Raw genomic sequence first — 8,697 nt, forward strand, 5'->3', positions numbered from 1 at the left:
TTGAGAATTCCTCTGTGTCGTCGCTTTTAGGCCCGATGGATCCTTCGATCATCAACAACGATGCAGTCCAGGGTGAGACTTTTCTCCCTGAACAGATCTTCGTCTTCGGCGGCTTCACACTGCGGGCCAATTCGCTTGGCCACCTTGAGCAGATCGAAAGCTACGCCCCTGGCCATCAGGTCAGGTTTGGAAGCCTAAACTACACGGCTGACATCCGCGGGGGCTTGATCTTCGACGGATTCGAGCCACAGCCAAGCGCGCCGCACTGTCTCGATGGGCATGATATAGCTCTGCCGCCGAACAGCGCCTTGGAGGCCGCACACGCATCGGTTCCGACCATTGATTCGGAGCCTACTGCGCCGATCGAGGATCAGCGGTTGGACGCTGCCTCAGGGGCTGCGATCTCAGAGGCGATCGAGCCGAACTCCAGCCCCGCACTCCGCATGGCCCGTGACTCCGAGGAGCCGGATTCCTCTCCGAACTCCGAGCCCCCCGCGCCCCTGCCGATCGAATCCGATTGGGCGCCGATAATGGAGTTCACCGCCGCGGACATCTTTCAGCACTCGCCCTTCGGCGACATCCTGAATTCTCTAAAGTCTCTCTCTTTATCAGGAGAGCCCTGGCCGGACTACGGTCAGCAAGGTTGGGATACGGACGATGAAGAAATTCAAAACCCACCCACCACCCACTTCGTAGCCACTGTCGACGACTTAACCGACATGCTTGACTTCGACTCCGAAGACATCGACGGCATGGACGACGATGCAGGAGACGAACAAGAACCAGCACCTGTAGGGCGCTGGAAGGCCACCTCGTCATATGACATATATATGGTGGACACTCCAAAGGATGGAGATGGCGATGGAACAGCGGGGGACGATACCTCTAAGAAACAGCCCAAGCGCCGGCGTCAGCGGCGCCGCTCTAAATCCCGCCAAAGCAAAAACGGTGATTCCGGCACGGGAGATAATACTACTCCGGATAGCGCCGAAGAACACCCCCTCCAGCAAGATTCAGCACAGGAGGACAGAGAAGCCAGCCCTCACGAGAGGGCGGCGGACCAAGAGGTTGAGGACGATAATTATACGCCTCCCTCCGAAGACGAGGCAAGCCTCGACGACGACGAGTTCGTCGTGCCAGAGGATCTCGCCGAACAAGAGCGTTTTAAACGCAGGCTTATGGCCACGGCAAGCAGCCTCAAGAAAAAGCAGCAACAGCTTAGAGCTGATCAGGATTTGCTAGCTGACAGATGGACTGAAGTCCTTGCGGCCGAAGAGTATGAACTCGAACGCCCCTCCAAGAGTTACCCAAAGCGCAGGCTGCTACCCCGACTAGAGGAGGAAGCACCTACATCACCAGCGCATGACATGGCCGACCGGCCACCTCGTGGCCGCGACAGAGAGGCCTCTTGGCCCTCCACTCAAGCCATGCCCCGACGCCGCGTCAAGCATACTAAGGCACGGGAAAATGCGCCCGACCTGCGCGACATACTGGAGGACAAGGCAAGGCAAACAAGATCGATCTACGGATCGCGCAGGCGCCCCACGGCACGTGACGGTGATCGTCACTCCGGATGCAATAAATCCGGCCGGGCCGAACTCAACAGACAAAGCTCCTTCGAGCTGCGTCGTGATATAGCCCAATACAGAGGCGCCGCACACCCACTATGCTTCACAGATGAAGTAATGGATCATAAAATCCCTGAGGGCTTCAAACCCGTAAACATCGAATCGTACGATGGCACAACAGATCCTGCGGTATGGATCGAGGATTATCTCCTTCATATCCACATGGCCCGCGGTGATGATCTACACGCCATCAAATACCTCCCACTCAAACTTAAGGGACCGGCCCGGCATTGGCTTAACAGCTTGCCAGCAGACTCAATCGGTTCTTGGGAGGACCTGGAAGCCGCATTCCTTGACAACTTCCAGGGCACTTATGTGCGACCACCGGACGCCGATGACCTAAGCCACATAATTCAGCAGCCAGAGGAATCGGCCAGGCAATTCTGGACACGGTTCCTAACAAAGAAAAACCAGATAGTCGACTGTCCGGACGCAGAGGCCTTAGCGGCCTTCAAGCATAATATCCGTGACGAGTGGCTTGCCCGGCACCTGGGACAGGAAAAGCCGAAATCTATGGCAGCCCTCACGACACTCATGACCCGCTTTTGCGCGGGAGAAGACAGCTGGCTAGCTCGCAGCAACAACTTAACCAAGAACCCTGGTAATTCGAATACCAAGGACAAAAGTGACAGGTCGCGTCGGAACAAACAAAAGCGCCGCGTTAACAGCGACAGCAACGAGGATACGGCAGTTAATGCCGGATTCCGAGGCTACAAATCCGGTCAACGGAAAAAGCCATTCAAAAGAAATACTCAGGGCCCGTCCAGTTTGGACCGAATACTCGACCGCTTGTGCCAGATACATGGCACCCCCGAAAAGCCAGCCAATCACACCAACAGGGATTGTTGGGTGTTCAAGCAGGCAGGCAAGTTAAGAGCCGAAAACAAAGACAAGGGGCTGCATAGCGACGACGAGGAGGAGCCCAGGCCGCCGAACAACAGTGGACAGAAGGGATTTCCCCCGCAAGTGCGGACGGTGAACATGATATACGCAACCCACATCCCCAAGAGGGAGCGGAAGCGTGCGTTACGGGACGTATATGCGATAGAGCCAGTCGCCCCAAAGTTCAACCCATGGTCCTCCTGCCCGATCACCTTTGATCGAAGGGACCACCCCACTAGCATCCGTCACGGCGGCTTCGCCGCATTGGTTCTAGACCCAATCATTGACGGATTTCATCTCACAAGAGTCCTCATGGACGGCGGCAGCAGCCTGAACCTGCTTTACCAGGATACAGTGCGAAAAAATGGGCATAGATCCCTCGAGGATCAAGCCCACCAAAACGACCTTTAAAGGCGTCATACCAGGTGTAGAAGCCAACTGTACAGGCTCAGTCACACTGGAAGTGGTCTTCGGATCTCCGGATAACTTCCGAAGCGAGGAGTTAATCTTCGACATAGTCCCGTTCCGTAGTGGCTATCACGCACTGCTCGGGCGAACCGCATTCGCAAAATTCAATGCGGTACCGCACTATGCATACCTCAAGCTCAAGATGCCAGGCCCTAGAGGAGTAATCACGGTCAATGGGAACACTGAACGCTCCCTCCGAACGGAGGATCACACAGCAGCGCTCGCAGCAGAAGTACAAAGCAGCCTCTCTAGGCAGTTCTCCAGTTCGGCCTTCAAAAAGCCGGACACTATCAAGCACGCCCGATGTACCCTACAACAAGACCGCCTGGCATGTTCTGAGCTAGTGTAGCAATGCGGCCCCAACCCTAGCCCTCGCGATATAGCGAAACCAGTGCTTCGCGTACATAACTACACTCTTGAAATACCATGGGCACAGGGGAAGGGGCACTATCACGGCACGCCCGAAATACGGCTTAAACCGCACCAGGGGCTGCCGGATTCCTTTTTTTCCTTTTTTCTCTTACTCTCAGGACTCCATACTTCAGATGACCCGTTCGGCAATTCAACTGTCGCACAAACGATGCAAGATCCAGGAAAGCAGACAAGCCATGCCGCATTATGGAACTCCCATGTGGTCTCTATTGCGAGCAGTATACCTATTTTTTAATACAATTCCGCGGCCTGCCCCTGGCCAGGACATGTTAAATAGTCCAATTTCTTTTGCTTATCGCACTATTTGTATCGTTCCGCTTTCATAGCAGCCTTTCTATAAACAATGCATAGCTTTTTGTCTATTTTTTGCATTATCCTCTTTTTATATATATGTTTATCAATAACATGTTGCATCCGTACACTATGGTATGGCAAAAATACGCCAGGGGCTTCAGTACCCATCAATATGGCGTGAGAAGTCCATACACTTTCACAAGTGCGGCACCCCGAACTTATAGCACTATATGCATCGGCACCGAATCATGATTTGGGTCAATAGTTGGGTTTGCCCGGCTCCTATGTTTTGGTGCCTTACGTTCCGCTATATCGGCTAAGGTAGCACTAGGAGAACTACTGCGATTGTGCCCCAGTTGAGCTGGGCTGAGCACCTCAGTAGAGAAAGCTAAAACTGACTGTCATGATGAGGCGAGAGACCGGTCGCTGTTCGAGAGGTTTTTCGAGTCCTTAAAGACTTATGCCGCTTCGAGCGAGGAACCGGCTTTGTCCGGCCAAGGCGTGGATAGCGCCCCGAACTCGGTCTTCCGAATACTAGGGGCTTCGCCGAAATTTAAAATTATAGAGTTCTATGGCTAAGTGAGAGTGTTCAAGCATTATAGTCCGATTGCCTTGTTCGTTGTGCTGAGCGCCTCCCTCGATGGACCCAATCATGGGAAAAAGAGCGCTCAGGTTTATCCCGAACACCCCAGCACTAGTGGCATGGGGGCAGAAGCCGACGACTGGCCATCTCTCAATTTTTTGATAAACGGCCGCACAGAAAGTAATATTTTAAATTCAAGCATTGCTTAGCGCATATGAACAAGTTTTCAGCGCACAGGATAACACGAGCGAGTTCATTCAAAAATTACATCCTTGGTACATTCATCCGCCATAAGGCGGGCACCAGCCAGAACATCCTTGTAATAGTTCTCGGGCTTGCGATGCTCCTTCCCCGGCGGCGGCCCGTCCCTCACAAGCTTCTCACCGTCCAGCTTACCCCAGTGCACCTTTGCACGGGCAAGGGCCCTACGGGCACCTTCGATGCAGACGGAGCGCTTGATGACCTCGAGCCTTGGACAAGCCTCCACCAGCCGCCGCACCAGTCCGAAGTAGCTCCCAGGCAGGGCCTCTCCAGGCCACAGCCGAACTATGAAGCCCTTCAGGGCCTGTTCGGCCGCCTTGTGGAGCTCGACCAGCTGCTTCAGCTGGTCGCTCAAGGGCACAGGGTGTCCGGCCTCAGCGTACTGAGACCAGAACACCTTCTCCGTCGAGCTGCCTTCCTCGGCTCGGTAGAATGCGGCGGCATCGGATACGCTGCGGGGAAGATCTGCGAATGCCCCTGGAGAGCTCCGGATTCGGGTAAGTAACAAGTAGTTTACTTTTATATGTCTGCTTTGCATAGAGAATGCCTTACCCGCCGCTATCTTTTTCACCGCATCCAATTCCTGGAGGGCCTTCTGGGCTTCGGCCTTGGCAGATTTGGCAGTTTTAAGGGCCGCAGCAAGCTCGGACGCTCGCGTCTTCGAGTCGAGCTCCAAACTCTCATGTTTTTTCATGAGAGCCTGAAGCTCTTGCTGCACCTCGCCGACCTGCGCCTCAAATTTCTCCCGCTCGGTGCGCTCCGTGGCCGCTTTCTTCTCGGCCTCGGACAGCGCCTGCTTGAGGGTCGCCACCTCAGTTGTGGCCCCTACAATAAGCAGTATACTCCTGTCATTTTTTGCAATTGCGTCTTCTTATAGGCATTTTTCTATAAGGTATCTCTTACCTTCTTTCTCCTCGAGCTGCCGTTTGGCAAGGCCGAGCTCTTGCTCGGTCCGCTCGAGGCCCTGCTTCAGGGCACCCACCTCCGCAGTCAGTGCGGCGGTGGCCAGCAGCGAAGCCTGCATACGTATATTGACTCCTTTTTAGTTAGACTCCTGCGATATTTAATAGATCCTCTATTCGGCTTTTCTTTCCGAACGCCAAACAGAGCATCAGGGGCTACTGTCTATGCGGTAATATTTTTACATATTTTTACTTACCTCGAAGCCTGTTAGAAGGCTAGCACAAGCTTCAGTCAGTCCGCTTTTGGCGGACCGAACCTTCTGGACCACCGTACTCATAATGGTACGGTGCTCCTCGTCGATGGAGGCGCCCTTAAGCACCTCCAGCAGATTGTCCGGCGCCTCCGGTTGGGCGGAGGACGCCGGCTCAATAGGCTTGCTCCTCTTGGCAGGAGTTCGCCTGCCGCGGTCCGGAACCATTGATGATTCTGGCGCGGTGTCTGGCTTAAAGCAGGACTTGGAGCCCTGGGGGTCTTGTCCCCTTTACTCCTAGAGTCCGGGAGGTCGCCTCGCGGCTCCTCCTGGACCACCTCCTCTTGCCCCGGAGCTTGTCGCGACGCCACTTCGGCGTCATCCGCAGCACAGGGGGAGGCAGCGGGCGGAACTGAATTCACGTCCGATGAATCCAGGGAGCCGCTCGACGACTCGTCGAGCCCGTCCTTGGGCGGGCTGCATGATTATATTCGACATTAGGGAAAGCTGTGCAACAAAAGGAATATCATGAGTTACTCTGGTATCCGAACACTTACGATTTCGCCGGACGCTTGGCCCTGTCCGGCCACTCCTCTTTGTCCTCGTCGACGTCGGGGGCGTAGTCCGGCGGAGGGGTTTTCCTCTTCTTGGACCCTTCGGCCTCCCCTACTGGGGCGGCCTTCCTCTTCTTTCCTCCCCCCGCTGGAGGGGGAGAGGTCTCTTCTTCCTCCTCCTCGTCTTCACGGGAGGAGTGCGTCTCGGACTCGTCGGACGACGAGTCCGACACCACCATATGCCGGGAACTCTTTCGAGTCCCCGTGGCCTTCTTCTTCTTGGCCTTCTTCTCCGGCACCACATAAGGTGCCGGAACCAGCAGCTTCACTAGGAGAGCAGGGGCTGGGTCTTCGGGCAAGGGAGCCGGACAGTTAATCAGTCCGGACTTCGCCTGCCAATCCTGTCAAAGGTGAGGGAGTTTAGATCCCGCATAGAGTCAAACTATGAAGAAAACTTAACATCCTGTAAAAGATGAAAATATTTTACCTCGCCAGCAGGACGCTGCGAGCTGAATCCGCGGTCTTCGGAGGCGGATGTGGGAGCCTCGGCGCCTTTGGTTAGCCCCTTCCAGACATCTTCGTACGTCGTGTCGAAGAGCCTGCTCAGAGTTCGGTGCTGCACCGGGTTGAACTCCCACAAATTGAAGTCCCGTTCTTGACACAGAAGGATCCGGCGGACGAGCATGACCTGGACTACGTTGACAAGCTTGAGCTGCTTGTTCACCAGGGACTGGATGCATTTTTGCAGTCCGGTCACCTCTTCTTCGTCGCCCCACGACAAGCCCGTCTCCTTCCAGGACGTGAGCCGCGTAGGGGGTCCGGATCAGAATTCAGGGGCTGCGATCCACTTCGGATCGCGTGGCTCGGTGATGTAAAACCACCCTGACTGCCACCCCTTCAAGGTCTCCACAAAGGAGCCCTCGAGCCATAGGACGTTGGCTATTTTGCCCGCCATGGCACCTCCGCACTCCGCCTGGTTGCCGCGCACCACCTTTGGCTTGACGTTGAAGGTCTTGAGCCAGAGGCCGAAATGGGGGCGGATGCAGAGGAAAGCCTCGCACACGACGATAAACACCGAGATATTGAGGATGAAGTTCGGGGCCAGATCGTGGAAATCTAGGCCATAGTAGAACATGAGCCCGCGGACAAATGGGTGGAGAGGAAAACCCAGTCCGCGGAGGAAGTGGGGAAGAAATACTACCCTCTCATGGGGCCTTGGGGTGGGGAGAAGCTGCCCCTCCTCAGGAAGCCGGTGCGCGATGTCTTTGGACAAGTATCCGGCCTTCCTTAGCCTTTTGACATGGCCCTCCGTGACGGAGGAGACCATCCACTTGCCTCCCGCTCCGGACATTGTTGGAGAAGGTTGAGGTAGGAAGTGCGGGCTTGGGCGCTGGAGCTCGGGTGCGCAGAAGATGGATAGGCAAAGGAGGAAGAAGGCGTAGGTAAAAAGGTGGATCCTTATCCCCTTATATGAGCGGATGCGACTATGCGCCCCACCGGCCTAGTAAAACTCACTTGCCTCCCAAGCGTCGTGATAAATGGCGCGGTTGGGTTACCCACGTCCATATTGATGAGAATCCCATAAATGGGGGACACGATCTCTGCTTTGACAAGACGTGCCAAGGAAACCGCCTCGCAAAACACGCTGAGGTGGAAAACTGAAAACGATTCGAATAAAGGCTTGGCCGTAGTGTGATGTCACGCTGCGGAATACGTCAGCAGATTAGATTTGTGTTAATATTATTCTCTCTGTGGCAATACGTGGAGACTTATTTTGCAGAGCCGGACACTACTCTTGCTGTTTACAAACTTTTATGAAGAATTTGGAGGAGGAACCCGCCTTGCAATGCCGAAGACAATCTACACGCCAGACTCGTCGTCATCGAAGCCTGGTTCAGGGGCTACTGAGGGAGTTCTGGATTAGGGGGTGTTCGGGTAGCCGGACTATACCTTCAGCCGGACTCCAGGACTATGAAGATACAAGATTGAAGACTTTGTCCCGTGTCCGGATGGGACTTTCCTTGGCGTGGAAGGCAAGCTTGGCGATGCGGATATTCAAGATCTTCTACCATTGTAACCGACTTTGTGTAACCCTAACCCTCTCAGGTGTCTATATAAACTAGAGGGTTTTAGTCCGTAGGACAACTTCATCATACAACAATCATACCATAGGCTAGCTTCTAGGCTTTAGCCTCCTTGATCTCGTGGTAGATCTACTCTTGTACTACCCATATCATCAATATTAATCAAGTAGGACGTAGGGTTTTACCTCCATCAAGAGGGCCCGAACCTGGGTAAAACATCGTGTTCTTTGCCTCCTGTTACCATCCGGCCTAGACGCATAGTTCGGGACCCCCTACCTGAGATCCGCCAGTTTTGACACCGACAACCCTCATCAAGGACATGTACGACAATGTTGTGACAAGTGTTCGAACAAGTGAT

The sequence above is a fragment of the Triticum aestivum genome, chromosome 3A (genome assembly GCF_018294505.1).
Source record: "Triticum aestivum cultivar Chinese Spring chromosome 3A, IWGSC CS RefSeq v2.1, whole genome shotgun sequence".
Classification (NCBI taxonomy): Eukaryota; Viridiplantae; Streptophyta; class Magnoliopsida; order Poales; family Poaceae; genus Triticum; species Triticum aestivum.